Source organism: Ursus arctos, unplaced genomic scaffold, assembly GCF_023065955.2.
Source record: "Ursus arctos isolate Adak ecotype North America unplaced genomic scaffold, UrsArc2.0 scaffold_17, whole genome shotgun sequence".
Taxonomy (NCBI): domain Eukaryota; kingdom Metazoa; phylum Chordata; class Mammalia; order Carnivora; family Ursidae; genus Ursus; species Ursus arctos.
The window spans coordinates 36409235-36427572 of NW_026622841.1; the positions used below are offsets into that span (position 1 = coordinate 36409235).

Below are 18338 nucleotides of genomic sequence, written 5' to 3' on the forward strand. Positions count from 1 at the left end.
CTATTTTTCAGAACATGGATTAATAACACTTCACGGACAAGCCTTCATGCTTACAGCTGCAACCCTATACAGAAGAGCCTCAGATGGGGAGGACACTGAAAACCTCAAAGGAGTCCTTTTTATCAAATGGAGGAATTCCTGTTCAGAGCTGCGTTTAGGACAGGGGTTCGCAAGCCCCGCTTCTCAGGCCCTTTGGCTCTTCGGATGGTGGGGAGAGAGAATCCAGGGGAGAATGGGAGGCTGTTTATATTAGGGTAATTTTACTGCTGTACTTAATATCTGCAAATGCTTCTTGCCGAAGAGAATTCAGAGCGCTGTGGGAAGGTGCCAGGGATTCGGGTGACGGTGGGATGCTTTGTGTTACTCGCGGTGGGATTGTTGGCCACGTAGGAGATACGTGAGCCGAGCAGGGCTCTATTTGTGCCGGTATGAAAGGAACTCCGCTGAATTGAGGTCATGAGAGGCTCATTTGCAGTGTCTGAATGGGAAGAATGTAGTCTTCTCTGGAACACGGTGAGGCTTTTTTATCTCCAAATGTGCCTTCTGTGGATGCTACTACTCTGGGAAGAAATTCAACTTCAGAAGGGAAACCATGTGATACTAGAGTTGTTCGTACCCATCAGGAAGGGGTGGGTCCTAATAAGAACACGGTCTTAGAAAAAGTGTTCCCTTACTTATCTACGCAGCTCAAACTGGAAGAAAAAGTATGGCAAGTATTTATTTGAGTCTCTGAATGTGTATTATACACACACATACAGAAAAACTTTCAGCCCACTGTTACGGAATTCTAAGGAATGACAGAAAAGAGAGCTAAGGTATTCATCTATTTTGATCATTTGAAACTATCAGATTCACGGTGGAAGATTTTGCTGAAATAAACTGTACGGATTTAAAAGTCAGGTTTTGAAAGTTACAAAAATCAAATGATGGTTGAAATACAAGCTAAAACAATAAACTGTCACTCATACGAATGCACTAACATCGAAGCACATTATGATTAACTTTTGTAAACACATCATAATCCTTAGTTTTTATAGGAAAGCATTGTTCCATGCATTCTTGTAATGATCACAGTTTTAAAAATCATACTTACATAAAGGTAAATAGCATCCTGCAAACTCTTCTGGGAAATTAAAGGCGGATCGGCACACAAAAGATAACTCAACAGGCAGGGACATGACCCGGGGCTGTAACTAGAAGTCTTACTTTTTTCTAAAATACTATATATTTATTTTACTCAGAGATAGGCACTGCAATGTACATATGCCACTCATATTTTTTTTAAATTCTTTTTCACTCTGTAATATGAACAAGTTATCCATACCACAGCAGTAGACCAAAGATACAGGCCTATATCTTTTTGTTTTTTAATAGATGGGGTATTTACAGATTTTACTATTTTGCATTTTTTAAAGAAACGAGTATGTTGCACTCACTTTAGCTGCCATTTTTAGCGTCACATTCTGCCTGTCAGCACCTGGACTATTTGGGTCTTCCCATTCAAGGACAGTTTGCGGCTTTTGTGCGGGGTCTCATACACGTGTGCACCAGACAATAAGCAGGATGTGAGCCAGGAAGGCATTTCTAGTTTTGCTCAGCCGTATGTCCAACACCTACCAAAGCTCCCGAAAGTTCTCAATAAGCACTTGATGAATAGTAAATCTACTTCTTTGTATTGTAAATAAAACCCAAATCGACCTTGTTTTCTTAGTCTTTCCTTACATGTAGAAATTCCTCTTGGAGGAAAATAAGATCGAGAATATAGTAATACTGGCTAGTTTGTTGTATGATGGACAGGAGTTAGGTGGTAGAAGACTCGTCTATGTCCTAGTTGTGACTTTGCTGCTTATTTTGGATATAGTACTTAAACTCGGCCTCAACCTTCTCAAATGTAAAGTTAAGGGTTGCTATGGTCTCAATGTTTGTGTTGTCCTGAAATTCATATGTTGAAATTCTAATGCCCAATGTGATGGTATTAGAATGTGGGGACTTTGGGGTTGATTAGGTCATGAGGGTGAAGCCCTCATGGGTGGGATTAGTGTTTTTATAAAGGAGGCCTGGGGCGCCTGGGTGGCACAGCGGTTAAGCGTCTGCCTTCGGCTCAGGGCGTGATCCCGGCGTTCTGGGATCGAGCCCCACATCAGGCTCCTCCGCTGGGAGCCTGCTTCTTCCTCTCCCACTCCCCCTGCTTGTGTTCCCTCTCTCGCTGGCTGTCTCTATCTCTGTCAAATAAATAAATAAAATCTTTAAAAAAAAAAAATAAAGGAGGCCTAACAGGGCTCCCTAGCCCCTTCTGCATGTGAGGACACAGAGAACAAGCCAGTGCCTGCTTCGAACCAGGAAATGGTCCCTCACCAGAATGCACCATGCTGGTGTCTTGATCTTATACTTCCCAGCCTGCAGAACAATGAGAAATAAATCTCCGTCCTTTATAAGCTACCCAGTCTCTGGGATTTTGTTACAGAAGCTTGAATGGAGTAAGACAGGGGTCTAGGTTAAATAACCTGAAATATCCTTTCTGATGCTTAAATCCTGTGATTCTAAGACATACTCTGTGGCAAATCAAAGTCGGATGTTACCTGAAATAATTATGCCTTATTGATCTCAGGCTCCCAGGTGCCTATCACAGAACCAGGGAACATAAGAGACGTGTAATATATATTTAAAGATCAAATGAGTGAATGATCATTATAGGTATAAATGTGGCCTAAGCATCATCAGGATTTTTCACCAGTGGAAGAAACCCTTCTCTATAGATACTGACTTCTGCAATTAAAATGAAGTCAGAGATTGGTTTTTGCAAATTTTGGGTTTTATTCATACCAGTTATTATTCTTATACATGATATTTGAATATGTGATTTTTAGAAAAATTCAGAACACATTTATGTACTCTCTTAAGAAGGGCCAACAGCATCATGTCTACAGAATTTTTTATTTTGTATCCCAAACAAACCTTTTATAATTAATTATAAATATTCATTTCATAAATATTATTAAGGAGAAAAAAGAAAAGGAGACGGAAATCCTTGCCTTCAAAAGCCCCCAGCTCTAGTGGTGCTACATAGCGTATAGCCCTAAAATTCTATCAGTCGACAGCATCAGACATCATTTCCGAGCTTATGCTCACATCAATACATGAGGTTTTTGCATAAATAGTCTCAGAACCACAAGGTGCTGTACCTTTTAAACTTTTGTTGAACAGAAATAGTGCTAATTTTAGCATCAGCCTAAACATAAACTTATTTGCCAATGAGAAAAAGATCTGTAGACTTATAAATAGCTTACTCCTCAGGAAATATTTTAAATGGAAAATTTTAGCATTATTTTACATACATATTCTTCTTCTAGGGTTAAATTGGAAAGTTCTTTCAGTGAGGCAGTTTGCTGCAGTGGAAAGATACGACTTCACACTCTCATTCTGCCACTTAGCAGAAATGTGACATTAGCAAGTTACCTGCGCTCTTGGAACCCTAGTTTTCTTATCTGAATAAGGAGGGAAACAATAGTTAATTTGAGAGGGTATTATGAAAATTACATTAGATAATGTTCATGGAGCATCTGCTTTGGTGGCTGGCACCGTGGCACCAAATCCCCTCTGTAAGGGGCCCCCGTCCCCTAAGGGAGCTCTCCCTTCGCTTGAAATGTTGGACGAAGCACTATGATCTTTACCACACTCAAAGCACTCAAGCATATCTCAAAATACGACCCTCCAGACTTCATTCAAAACCAAAAAAGGAGACTGCAGTGAGCTTGGTAGAGGTGATTCAAAGATAAAGAAAAGACTTGGCATTTGTCCTTGATGAAAATTTTAGAGGGAAGACAGAAGGATAACATGAGAACTGGCACGAGGCTGTGGATGATTGAATGAGATCCCTTTTCTTTCTCCTGTCTGCAATTGGAGCTGATCTGGTAATTCAGAGAAGGACGGATGATAACCGCTGACCCAGGAGGAGGTCATCAACGGCTTCAGGGAGATGGCAGCAGCAACAGCTATGATGGATCTTGAACAATGGCTGGGATATTGCAAGTCCTTGGACAGGGCCTGTGTGCCCGTGGGCGAGGGGTGTTTCGAGAGGAGTATGAATATTCGGCAGGAGCATCTAGGCAGAGACCCAGTGTAAGCAAAAGTAAAAGCACAGAGAACGGCTTAGAGAAGGCGCATCAGATGATTCTATGCTAGCAAAGATCAACTGATGAGGAGCAAAGGCAGGCGCTAAAACGCAAGAGGTCTGTTGTGCCTGTATTACCACACGCTAAGGAACATGCGAGATGGATTTTTTCTACCGTCAATGGGGCAGCTGGCACTGGCTTCGAGATTGAAGTGACGTACGGTAATTAGATCACATTGGCTACTGTTTGTTGGGCACCTGCTGTGTACCAGGAACTGTGCTTTGTTGTTTTATGGATATTATTTTCTAGTCTTCATGACAAATTATACACGATTTTTCAGGTAAGGATCTAAAGCTCAGAGAGGTCAAGTTACTCGCTGCTCAAGATTACACATTCTTAAACGGAGCAAACGAAATAAAAGGAGGAATAGAATTTTTATAAATATGACTTTCAGACTAAACCAGTAAAGCATGGGAATAATGAGATTTGAATGTAAATTAGGAAGTTGATTTAGACAGTCATGTTTTAAAAGAAAAGGAGAATAAGAACACTGGAAAGAGGGAATTTGTGGTTCAAAGTGAGGCCATTCCATGGGAGAATATATTTGCAAATGACACTACAGATAAAGGACTGGTATCCAAGATCTACAAAGAACTTCTCAAACTCAATACACGAGAAACAAATAAACAAATCAAAAAATGGGCAGAAGATATGAACAGACACTTTTCCAATGAAGACATACAAATGGCTAACAGACACATGAAAAAATGTTCAAAATCATTAGCCATCAGGGAAATTCAAATCAAAACCACACTGAGATACCACCTTACGCCAGTTAGAATGGCAAAAATAGACAAGGCAAGAAACAACAAATGTTGGAGAGGATGTGGAGAAAGGGGATCCCTCCTACATTGTTGGTGGGAATGCAAGTTGGTACAGCCACTCTGGAAAACAGTGTGGAGGTCCCTTAAAAAGTTAAAAATTGAGCTCCCCTATGATCCAGCCATTGCACTACTGGGTGTTTACCCCAAAGATACAGACGTAGTGAAGAGAAGGGCCATATGCACCCCAATGTTCATAGCAGCAATGTCCACAATAGCTAAATCGTGGAAGGAGCCGAGATGCCCTTCAACAGATGACTGGATTAAGAAGTTGTGGTCCATATATACAATGGAATATTACTCAGCTATCAGAAAGAATGAGTTCTCAACATTTGCTACAACATGGACGGCACTGGAGGAGATAATGATAAGTGAAATAAGTCAAGCAGAGAAAGACAACTATCATATGATTTCTCTCATCTATGGAACATAAGAACTAGGATGATGGGTAGGGGAAGAAAGGGATAAAGAAAGGGGGGGTAATCAGAAGGGGGAATGAAACATGAGAGACTATGGACTATGAGAAACAAACTGAGGGCCTCAGAGGGGAGGGGGGTGGGGGAATGGGATAGGCTGGTGATGGGTAGTAAGGAGGGCACGTATTGCATGGTGCACTGGGTGTTATACACAACTAATGAATCATTGAGCCTCACATCAGAAACCGGGGATGTACTGTATGGTGACTAACATAATATAATAAAAAAAACAAAAACAAAGTGAGGCCATTCCAGATTAGGGTGAGATCTCTTAATACAGGCAAGTTTTGAAATGATATAAGGTATTTAATAATAAAAAATGTTGCTTCTGGGTTTGCGAGTTACTTCATGATTATATTACACAAGAGAGTGACCATATTAACTAATTAATTAATTAATTAAGTGCACAGGGTCTGAAGCCAGACTGTCTAGATTTGAATTTTTACCCCCAACTTAACCTCAGCAGATGATTTAACTTCCCTGGGCCCTACTTTCCTTATCTTTAAATAAGGAGATATAATATTACCTATGTCACAGCATTGTTTAAACATGACATGAAGTATATGTCTACATAGAAGAGTGTTTGGCATAAAGTATGAACTCAGTAAGCACTAGCTATCATTGCTTTGGGCCTTAGTCTTTACTCACCAACCATTTATTTAGAAATTACCTACAGTGAACCAAGGACTGGGCCCGTTTCCAGGAGTACCAAGATGCACTATAGATGATTTCTGCCTTTAAACACATTTGATATTTTCCAATATCATACTTTGTGGCTCAGCAGAAATACTACTGATTACATCTTGTTTAAAGCACTTTCCTGCACTATTTGGGCACCAGTGATTTAAAAGCTGCATTTACAATGTTGCTCATTAGTGCAAGGAATGATACCTTCGCTCCTCCGACCCTTCCTCCAATATGACATGAAGATCTGTTCAGCCTGAGCTATCTTTTATGACATGTTTCCCTTGGCCCACCAGGCAACATCATGAAGTTAGTGAGACTAGTTTGGTAGCCCCCTCCTACTTATGTGTACCAAATCCTCAGAAGCTGAGTGTCTGCACCCCTCCCTCAGGAGTCTCTAGCTTGCTAATTCGTTAGACTTATGTGTGATGTAGTCTGTATTATTAATGGATGCATTTCTTTCCCTGAGAGTATTTTTTTTAAAATATGACTTTATAAAGCCTCATTTCCATAAGCTGGAGAGAAATGTTAATGATCAGAATTTTTGGTGAATATGATGTTCGGAGAACATCGGTTATTCACTGCATCTCAAACCACACCATCAAGCTATCCATCCCTCTGTCTCTCAATTTTGGGCTATCAAGGGATCCAAGCAATTCTGCCTGTGATGGCATTTTCACATTGTCTGAAAGGATTCTCAATTAGGCACTGCAGGTTTAACATTAACATTGTTTGAACAGATGAAAATTGTTGGTAGGAGGGACACCATGTCCTTTTGAATGTACCCACGATATCATTAAAATGGACAGATGAACAGTCATGATAACCTGCGAGAAAAGAATGAAAAGGAAAATGTCTACATAAATAAATGAGAAGGAAATGAAAAAAGCAACGTTTAAGCATTTAAAATAACCAAGTGCTGTGATTTCGTGAAAAGCTACTTTCATATCAAGGAAGCCCTTTACAGTGGGATTGTTGAGACAGTGGTGAATTGTTTACCTGCCCAAAAAAGACAGACACAAAGTGGCATCCGGTCACTTAGCTTTCTAATAGAGCCAGTATTTATTATAGGAAATGTGAGCTGATCAGATCATAAGACATCTTTGAGTAGCAGACAACCATTACTGAAAGAGAGAGGTCAGACCCATAATCAAATAGATCTGAAGCTCCAGACTTTAATGTGAATGCAAGAATGGGGCTGAGGCCCAAAGAAGCAGTTCTTATCTGTGCTTGGTGAAATGAATTTAAAAACTAAAGTTCATATTTGGTACATATCTGAGACTTTTAAAAAAGATTTTATTTATTTATTTGAGAGAGAGAGAGAGTGTGCACAAGCGGGGGGGGGGAGGGGCAGAGGGAGAGAAAGAAGCAGACTCCCTGCTGAGCAGGGAGCCGAACGACGGGCTCAATCCGAGGGTCCTGGGATCATGACCTGAGCCGAAGGCAGCTGCTTAACTGAGTGAGCCACCCAGGTGCCCCCATATCTGAGAATTTTAAAATCTTCCTATTAATTTGATATGCAAAAAAAAATATGACAATAATTTTGTTAGCAACAAATTAATGCTACAACATTATACAGCTTAGAATCTGGCTTTCAATATATTAAGTTAAATATTTTTCAGTGTAGAAAAATCCAACTTTACATTTAACTTGAAATGCACCTCCTGAGAATCATTTTCCTTGGGAGAAGCAAGTAATCTCTGTTCTTTTCTTTTTTTTCTAATAATTTTGGGAAAATTAATGAAGGACTGGTTGGTCAATTAGAATCTAACCAAGAAAAGAGAAAACACTCTCAATATTTAAAACAGATGTAATTTAATCTAGAGAAATGGTTACACGTATGATGGAAGACTTGAGAGCTAAGCAGGGGATCAACTGGGAGATGAGCAGCAGCATGAAGCCAAAGGCATTACTGCCCACACATTGCAAGGGAGAAAAGGAAGAGGTGATATTACTGGAGCTCAGAGTTCAAGGTCACTGGGGGAAGCTGGAGATAATGGGGTGAGTCTTGGTGGGAGGAAATACAGCCCATAGGGGTGAGTCCCCCTGGAACCAGTAGAGTAGAAGCAGCGCAAGGAATAGATGAGAAGGTAAAAACTGGCAAAGACCAGCAGAACTGGAAAACAGAATTAAGTAAACATGTTTCTCATTTTCATTTTCTCTTCCAGAGTGTTACACTAGGCAAATTGATTTACTGGAGTATTAAAGGGCTCTAAGCTTAGAGCCTGGCAACTGTGTTCCATAAACATCTTGTAAATAAATGAAATCATCATTTTAGTTCCACATATAATCTCAATAAACCAAATTTACACACCCCGAAGATTATGCGAGAATGGGCGCCTTCACTTTGAAGTTAATAAAAAGTATAAAGGAAGCATCGGTGTCTTCTGGATTAGATTTAGAGAGTGGTCAGTGCTCCATCAGTGACATTGTTCTATTCACAGTTGTGAACAGAGGTTTATTCTGACATTCTGGAAATCACCATTCTTCAAAGTAGATCATAAAACCACACTTTGAAAACTGGACTCCGGAGGAGGTGGAAAACCACACAATTTACCGAAGAAGACCACCACTCAGTTCCTCTGTCCCTTTCCATTCTGCTGAGAAATGACAACAGCAGATTGCCGACTAATAGTAAAGCGCCAATTTGCAGGCTTATGTCTTTTGTAGCATGGCAGGGTAATTATGGATGATGATGTAAAAAATATTTATCTATCCATTTTATGGCCAAACAAAACCAAGCTTACTGTGTGAGCATGTGTGTGTGCTTTATCATACACAGTAGTTTAAAAACCTTACTTAACCTAAATGATGTCCTACTTGAATTTAAGCAGTATAAAAGTCTCCCCATGGGTAGCCACTGAAATGGTAGCCTTGCATCGCCCACACAGACTTGTTAATGATTAAACTGTCATTACCACCATCACATTTTCCTCTAGCAGTTTTGCCTCATTCTGGCTTATTACTCTGATACTAAATACTTTCATATATTTAAAAAATTGGATGACCTTTAGAATAAAATGAAGTATTTTGGCATTTACTTAATGGGAGCCAGGAATAATGTTAGGGTGTCTGTATCTCACGCGTCATACTTCAGGTGATTTCTGACAACAACAACAAAACCACAAAAGGCACAGAAACTAAGCCTTTCACCGTGCGACCCTCACCAGAAGTACAGAACACTGATAACATTTAACCCCATTTTCTTTCATGCAAAGAAGAAAAGCACTTTTAAGGGAAAATAGTGCAATGTCCATCTTAAATTCTTTGTTTCAGATACACTCACCTAAAATTCAATGAAGAAACAGCATGAACTTTCCAAAACCATCTATTTTCCCTTCTTTGAAATGGCAGTTGACTATGGCATCTAAAGACTTCCCAAGCACTTCATCCAGGAACTGGTAAATCTTATTTATCTGCAAGGAGAAAATATACTTTTATTTAGCTAAGCAATTTACACTTGACATGTTTATTACAGATCTAGAACATACGGTATTTTACAAATCCCTTCATACACCCATAATGGTCTGTAATACTCGACTCAGAACCTTGGTTTTCATTTACCATAAGAAATATTTAGAAAAATGGACATTTGTGCCAGAAGTCACTTTACAGATGAGGATGGTGAGGCCCAGGGGGGTGAGGTGACTGTCCAAGATTAAGCGCTGGTTAGTAACAGACAGTAGCCTTGTACCTTGGGCTCCTGACATCCCTCTTTAGTTTTAGTTGATTAAAAACCCAGAAAGGGGAAAACATGGAATCTTCTGTGTTTTCCAAGTAGGTAATTTTCTGGAATATTGTGTCACCATAATTTCTACCAAAGTCAAGGAAATTACAGCTGAGGTCAGAGTCCTCAGACCAGCATTTCCTTTAGTGATTTAAGCCTGAGCAATCCTAAATAGATATCCTACAAGAGTTGACTACCACAAAGTCAACCTGACATCATTAAATAATGATGTGTATAATTTATTACATGACGTAGTAATAATTTAAATAATAAATAGTTCATAAAATTGACTGTTAACGTTTCTTAACAAAGCTGAACGATTCTCTAATCTTTTGCCTTCTGGGAAAACTCACAGAGAAGAAGTAGAAGAGAGTTGTTTGAGATGGCACTTCCCAGAAGACTCCCCAGTGGTGACCTGGGCACCCGCTCACCATCTGCCACCAGCTCGTCTTTCCCACCAATCTCTCTCATCCTTCCCTTGCCCCTTCTTCTCTTTACCAACTGCACAGGCTGGATGTTACTACCCCAGATGCTGGCGAGCTTGAAGCTGCAGGGAGTTGAAACTCGGGAAATCCCATGTTGAGATGAAGGAAAAGAGTGGGAAGGGATCATAGAAGATGAAGGGGAGAAGGCCTCTGATGGCAGTGGGGGTGGAAAAGGAAGGGACGGGAACCTAGCTCTGCACCCCAAATGGAAGAAAGGTGCCCTCTGTCTCCAGCCCTATGCCTCCACTTTCCCTCCTCACTGATTTCTTCAAACCCAGTTCTCAAAAAGGATTACAGTAATTATTTTAGCTCTCATGGCTTCTGGCATCCTGTGATTTTAAGTTCCTAGAGAAAAATCTATACAATAACTCCCCCTTGTTCTAATCCAAGTTTTCAGATATATTCATTATTGGAGGAGATTTATTTCACACACATTTTCACTCCATTATGTAAATGAACCCTTGTTCTGTGTCACATCAGAACCCAGCCATCTTTCCCATACTTAGATTCGAGGTACATACATGTATTTGGCATTCTTTGAATTAATGTATTATTACAACAGTAGTACTTTCAAACACTTTTTGTTTTCTTAAAGTACACGCTACTTTTTTTTTTTATTGGGGGGTTCAGGTAAATTAGAGCTATGCATCTGGGACTAAGTTACATATTAAAATATTAAAAATATTCTCTCTCCCTCATGAAGGCAGGTCTCTGAGCCCTAACATCAAGAAATAAAATGGAAATCTTACACAATCTTATATACTTTTATATAAGACTATATAATGTATATTACACACATAGAGAAACTGACATCTAGCTGTACCAGCAATAGAGAGTCGCTCACGATATCCTTTCGTATTGGCCTGGGGACCTCTTAGGATCATGCTGCTAGTTTTTGCTCTTCTACCTGGCAACTTGGGGAAAGAGGTTTTGCATTTTTGTTTTTTGTCGAGGTCCCTGGGTTCTCTCAGACTGTAAGAGACCAGGGAGGGAGATGAGGCTCAGGTGGACATGCTGTGTTAAAGTACTCCACTGGCAGCTCAGGTTCACGCCTTACCTGAGACCTAGGACTTCAGTAAAAGTTGCAACTTGAATGATACCTTGATTGTAAGCTAGCTTTCCTGCCTGCTATACCTTCTCCACCTAGAAGTGGCCCTGTTTCAGCTCGTATGTCACAGGCAGTGATCAAAAGCAGATGTTGAATCTGGAGGCAGCTCTCTCCCTACCCCTCTGGGCTTCTGTCCTCCATGACTGGTCCAGAGCACGAGGAAACTATCTGTAACTCTTTCTACTCTGAGCCGCAGGGTGACAGTCTCCCAAAGTGCCACTGAATTAAAGGCATCCATCCTACTCTCTCCTCTTGCTGCAGCCCACTGGACACTTGCAAAGCGAAAGTCTCATGTGAGCATTGGGTGGGAATAAAAAACAATCCCTTTCTTTCTTTGAAGTCTTATTATTTAAATTCTACATCAGGTACCAAATTCTCGTTTGAGTAACCTGTGACTAGATAAAGAAAGGGGGGGTAATCAGAAGGGGGAATGAACCATGAGAGACTATGGACTCTGAGAAACAAACTGAGGGCTTCAGAGGGGAGGGGGGTGGGGGAATGGGATAGGCTGGTGATGGGTAGTAAGGAGGGCACGTATTGCATGGTGCACTGGGTGTTATATGCAACTAATGAGTCATCGAACTTTACATAAAAAACCAGGGATGTACTGTATGGTGACTAACATAATATAATAAAAAAACATTAAAAAAAAGAAATTAACATTTAGCATCATGAGATAAAATAAAATACTGTCTCTTTTTTTCTAGCTCCCTGAAAAGCTTTTCAGTCACTTCTGATGGAAGGTATGAGTCAATAATTTGCCACTAGAGAAAGGAGTATTTTGCTAATTCGGGGTGCCATATTTTAGACATACAGGTTGGATAGAAGTGGCAGGAGGCAGATTTTTGCTTAATAAAATAAACCCCTCAACATAGAGCACACAAAAATAAAATGGGCCACCTAAAAAAAGATAGTAATTTTCAAACTAATGGTATCAACTGAAGGCTCAATAATCACTTGTGGTGGGATTTGGCCAAGCACGTGCGTTCGTTACACAAGGATGGCAGTAGTGGTCACTCCCAACTGAGATGACATGGGAGCCAGCTGGATATTAGACTGCAGTGGAGTGAATAATCACATTTTTATCCATATTTATGCCCTTACTGATCTTCCCACCTAAAATAGCACTCCTTCCTCATGCTCTACTGCTCACGCTGATATATTCTCCTGCATAGCACTTCCACTATTCATTATTTATTCATCGTTCGTCACTTCACATTAGAATTTAAGCTCCATGAAGGCAGGAATTTTGTTCGCTGCTATATCCCTGACACTTAGAACACTGCCTGACACAGAGTAGGCCTGCAGTACTATTTATAGCATGAAAAATACATATAAATTTACATTTCTCTTTTCTTGTAAATATTTGATCCAGTTTCCTCTTTCTTACCCCTATCAGTTTACACCATGCTGAAAATAGTTTCATCACAGTTGGAAGAATTCAAAGGTCTTTATTCATCTTGAAAAAATAAAGAACCCAAGTAGGCATTTTATCTGCTTTATTGTTATGTAGGAAAAAGATAGTCTACGAGTCAAAAGGAGGATTGAAGATGGTGCTCTCTTAGACTTATGCTGTAGTCTTCTTTTTTAGTTATGCTTGGGAGGCTATTGTGCCATGAGTCTAGTTTACTGTATTGCAGAGGTTAGGAGGGAGCCCGCTTTCAGATCTCTTTCAGATCTTAGGGGGCCAGTTCCGTGAGAAGCAGCTACAGGTGATGATGACCATAGACTTACAAGAGGTGTTTCAGAGAAACGCAAAGATGGAGAACCACACTGCACTCAGAACCACATGAAACTTTGTCCTTTCCGGTGTTTGACGTTGTCAGTTGGCATAAATTGTAGGGTCTGTTAAAGAAGTTTGGCTAAGAATGAGGAACGTCGCTTGAGAAACAATATCTACTTGTCCAAATAATTGCTCAACAACTGAGATAGTTTCCATTGTGTTGATGAGTGACTCTCTGTTTTCATATTCACAAATGACATGCTAGGGTCTCAGGCCAGTGTTGAGGCCCAGCTCGGGGTTCTAGTCACCCCCTCTTCAGACAAAGCATCAGTCAGATCCTCAACAACAAAGAAGAAGCTGGAAGGGGAAGAAAAACAATTCTGAAAGGTCCCTGCAGGGGACCTGAGACTAACTATTGGACAGGTCATTTACTGTTAACAGGGTTTCAGTTTTCTCATAAACTGAGAGTATTGGTCTAAACCAATGGTTTTCAACCCCAGGGTGACTTTGTACCACCCCAGGGACATTTGGTAACGTCTGGAGGTATTTTTAGTTGTGGAGGGAAGGTATGTGCAACTGGCATCTAGCAGGTGGAGGCCAGGGACGCTGCTGAACGTCCTACAATGTCCAATCCAAACTGACAGTAGTGTCATTTAGAACCATCCAAACTGGGTCTAGACAGTTCAAGTTCCTCTCCGTTCCCAATACCATTCTATAGTTTTACCACTGGTCCCATCTAGACCTCTGAAGTTGCACAAGGTAAGCCTTAATTCTCTTCTGAAGCGTCCTCCAACTCTATATACCACATCGAGCACCTGCCTGTACCTCCCAGCTCTGTTCTTAGACATCCTCCACCCCCAGACCTTGATGGTTCCACACCAGCCTGTGAGTTCTTCCTTACAGCACGTGTGACCAGGTAGAATTGCCAGGGGTTTTCTTATCTCCCTGTAAGAACATGTGCAACCGGAGGGCAAGGACTGTCTTGTTTATTTCTTCATCATCTTGAGCACATCATCCTTCATGATGAATAATTATCCTCATTAACTCTCTGTTTGACTAAATGACTGATGATGGAACAATTAGCGAGCATGAAGCTCAGCGTTTTCTCACTCGGTACCTACACGGGCTTGTGATATAAACTTATTCAGATCATCTCACCAGATTATTATTTATTGGCCTAAGAATGTCAAAGTGCTTTAGGAAGCTACAGTAAAATGGATGTGGGGTAGTGGCCCTTGGACTAAATTGAGAATCACCCCAGACACAACGATAGTAGGGCAGAGTGAGGGAGAAGAGTGCTGGGAAGGAGGCTTTTCTGGATGGCTTTAGAGCCGAAGACAGAATAGTGTTCAGGGGCACTTGGGCACCCTCTCTATTCTAAGGATTTGTTCTTGTTGACGCAGAGTTCAGCCTGAGAACCAGGCAGGTCTTGGCTGTTTGTACGTATTTCCTATTAAGGGCATAATAGACTGTTGCTTCAAGCTCTTAGGATGAAGAGGCTGTGGTTCTGGGACAGTTGAGCTGTTCAGATCCAGTGTGGCCCCATCACAGAAGGGCAAGATCACACAGTCTGGTTGACTCCTCCCACCAGGGACTAGGTCCCCAGGGAAGCCCTAGTGAGCCTAGCTGCATCTGGCTCTGTGAAGTTCTTAAGTCTGTTCAAATAGGGACATTAATCTAATTTCAGAGGGAGTCGTACCTGTCATTTCTGTCCCTCAAATTATAGTCTATTGGTTGCAGAAACATGGGCTATACCTCACAATTTAAAAAACATAGGTACCTATAACAAAGAAAGTAGGGTCCCTGCCAGGCTGCCACTCTCTGTCACCTCCCTTCACGTAAGAAGACCACGAGAGAATATCTGAGCAAGTGTAAAACACTGGGCTGTTCAGTTTCCCTCCTGACATCTCACCAACAGACAAGGATAAAGCATCATACTTCATCACTTAGGCTAGAGTGAAATAAAGCAGAAAGAACAACAACATTTGGACAAAATAGCTGTCAGAAGGAACGGACATATACATTCAGCAGTGAATGTAGAATTTTCTACACCATAAAGCCAGGCCTGCTGACACTCACGAACTCTTAAGGAAAGACTATGGTTACCTGCCTGTCAACATCAGTTCAGCTGGCTATTCAGTCACCTGTTTTAAAGGTGCCAAGAAGGAAGAAGGTAGTTTATAAAGAGTTTCTCAGTTCCGTTTTGTGTGTGGCGTTTTTTTTCAGAGGGACCGCCTTTGTGTTTCTTTCCTTATATCTTATTCTAAGGATAAGGCAGTTGCATACCCCGAGGATATCTGCATTTTAAAAAGACATCCCCCACCCTGTGTGTTTAACGACTTGCACTGAACCGGGCCAGTGCTCCTCAAAGAGGGGTTCAACCCCTAAGAACTCACTTGAGGGCCATAGCTTTTTTTCTCTTTGAAAATGAGAAATGTAAAAAATAATTAGCTATAGGCTAGTATTTATGAATAAGAAGGTTTAATAAAAATGGATCAAGAGATGGCTGGAAACTTACAAAGTTATTTTGGTAATCACAGTAATAATTTCTTTTTAAGACATGTGGAAAATAGAATACATTATAAAGAGAGTTAATGTCACCCGCATTACACTACCCAGAGGCAATCCCTGTGAAGATTTTATACATTTACTTCCAATTATATATCCACATATATGTATTTGCACACACATATATACACACACATACATTTTAATGAAGTTGAGGGATTATAAACTATATATAATTATGTTTGAAGTTTTTCGTTTGTTTTACTTTTTGTGTTCTATTATTAGTGATCCATACATATTCAGCATAAACATCCCCCCACCTTTTTTTAAAAAAAGATTTACTTATTTAGGGGCGCCTGGGTGGCTCAGTTGGTTAAGTGTCTGCCTTCGGCTCAGGTCATGATCCCAGAATCCTGGGATTGAGCCCCAAGTCAGGCTCCCTGCTCGGCGGGGAGTCTGCTTCTCCCTCTCCCTCTGCCCCTCCCCCTGCTCATGCTCTCTCTCTCTCAAAAGATTTAAATTATTTGAGAGAGTGCGTGAGAGAGAGCGCATGCGTACAGGGGGAGGGGCAGAGGGAGAGGGAGAGAGAATCTCAAGCATTACCGCCCCCCTCCACCCCCGCTGAGCTCAGAGCCCAGCTCATGGCTGGATCTCATGACCCTGAGATCATGACTTGAGCCAAAATCAAGAGTTGGATGCTTAACTGACAGAGCCACCCAGGCACCCCAATACTTCCCCTTTTTTGGCTATGAGATTATTTCATCAAACTTATTAATTAAAAGATATAACATATATGAAGATATGGGACATCTGTAGTCACTAAATGATTCTTTAGTTTCTTTCAGTACTTTCACACACTCACATTCACAGACCACATTTCTGCTACATTTCAGGGTAAGGCAGTAGATCATCATTAGTCGTGCTTATTTTGTTATAGAAACATCTGTTGCACAAAACCCATGTATCCCAAAATATCAGATAAAGAGGAGTCATTTTCCCAGAATACATGTTTAAAGAGAGTGATTATCTCATATTGTATCTTTTTAAAAAATACAATTGCAAACCAATGAGTGTTTCCTTTACTTACACAATCACTCAACTTAAGTATCTCCAGTTTCCTTGGATGAAAATCTCATTTCATGAATTAAATAGAACACGCAACTAAAACAAAGCATAGGTAACAGGCCCTCCCTAGTGATGACCTCATTAAACCTTTAAACTCTCCATGTCGAAATTAATTCCAAGTAGGGCATAAAGACTAACATATTTTCGCTGCCCAGGAAAAAGATGTTTACCCAAGATCAGTCTTTTGTCTTTTGCATACAATAGACCTACCAATTTGGTCAAAAAGAGAATTAAATGGAACTTGGTGGGTTAAATCAAAATGTGTCAAAGATGAATTGAATTCATTTTTAAGAAGACAACTTTTTAATTAGTCACGTGCAGGTATATCATAGATTCTACTGAAATCTCCCTGGGAATACGTGACCATCAGTGTCTCGCTCAGATTTTGCATTCGTTCATTTGTTAAAGTCCTGCACAGTTCTAAGAGACTAAGGATCCACTGTGATTTGATGTGAGTGTGTCTGTTTGATTTTACCATGATGTAAAGAACAAAACAAATAGGAAAGGAGAAAGGAAGAAAGGATGAAGGAAGGAGGGAAAGAAGGAAGTCATGAAACTGGATATAGGGGGAAAAAAACCCCCCAAAACTTAAAAAAGATTTTCTAGGACCTTAGTCAGTTATCTTAATGGTATTAAGCAGGGGCGGGGCTGGATAGAGGAGTCAATGTTTGCCTGCAGAGTACCAACCCTCCCACTAATACCCTGAATTAACTTTTTGTACGAAGCACATGGAATTCCACATTTTTAAAAAACATTACTGTTCTCTAATATGCATAAAATGTAGCCATAAAGCTCAGGCTCATTAACAACACGTATGCAAATGCAGCAGTTATTTGGGTGCAATTTCCATGACAAATTCTCTGGCATGAAAACCAGATTCTTATTTATTTATTTGCTTGCAATATTTCTTGTACATCTTGTTTCCCCAGAAACAAATATTGATGTGAATAATCTGGATGGGTCTTTTCTTAGACAAAGAAATACTTTTTTTTTTTTTTTCTGGAAATCATAAAGAGAAAGAAGGATCTGATTCTGGGAATGAATGTTCAGGCTTTGCCCTTCAGTGATGTATTTCTACCTTGACTGATGGCCTTGAATATGCCATATGCTGAGGGGCCACCTGAGGGCTACTGAGAAGCTGACTCACCATTTCCATCTGACTCAGAGGGGATGAGTCTCTTTTTAAAAAATGAAGATAAAAGATATAACATTTAATTTGATATGAGTAAGGCACCACGCCACCTTGAAGTTAAAGAAAAGATACTATACCCCACCTCACAGGGTTCTCAGACACTTTGTTCTGAAAACCCCAAAGAGCTTTTGTTGATGTGTTAGATCTAGCAATATTTACCCATTAGAGATTGACTTAAAATATTTATTTATTGACTTAAAATATTTACTTATAGATTTATTTATGTATCAGTGATAAACCCATTTGACAGAACATAAATAATATCTATTTTTATTAAAATGGCAATATTTTCCAAAACAAAAAATATAGTGAGAAGT

General features: G+C 40.3%; 1 protein-coding gene across 45 annotated transcripts in view; it reads right to left on the reverse strand.

The window, feature by feature from the left end:
* The window catches only part of DTNA (dystrobrevin alpha), a 344923-nt gene that overhangs the window by 172429 nt on the left and 154156 nt on the right, over positions 1–18338 (reverse strand). For all 45 annotated transcript variants that reach the window (XM_044382918.3, XM_048218553.2, XM_048218534.2 and 42 more), the window contains exon 2: positions 9440–9569. The gene's annotated coding sequence lies outside the window, so the exon portion shown is untranslated. The remainder of the gene's footprint in view (positions 1–9439; positions 9570–18338) is intronic.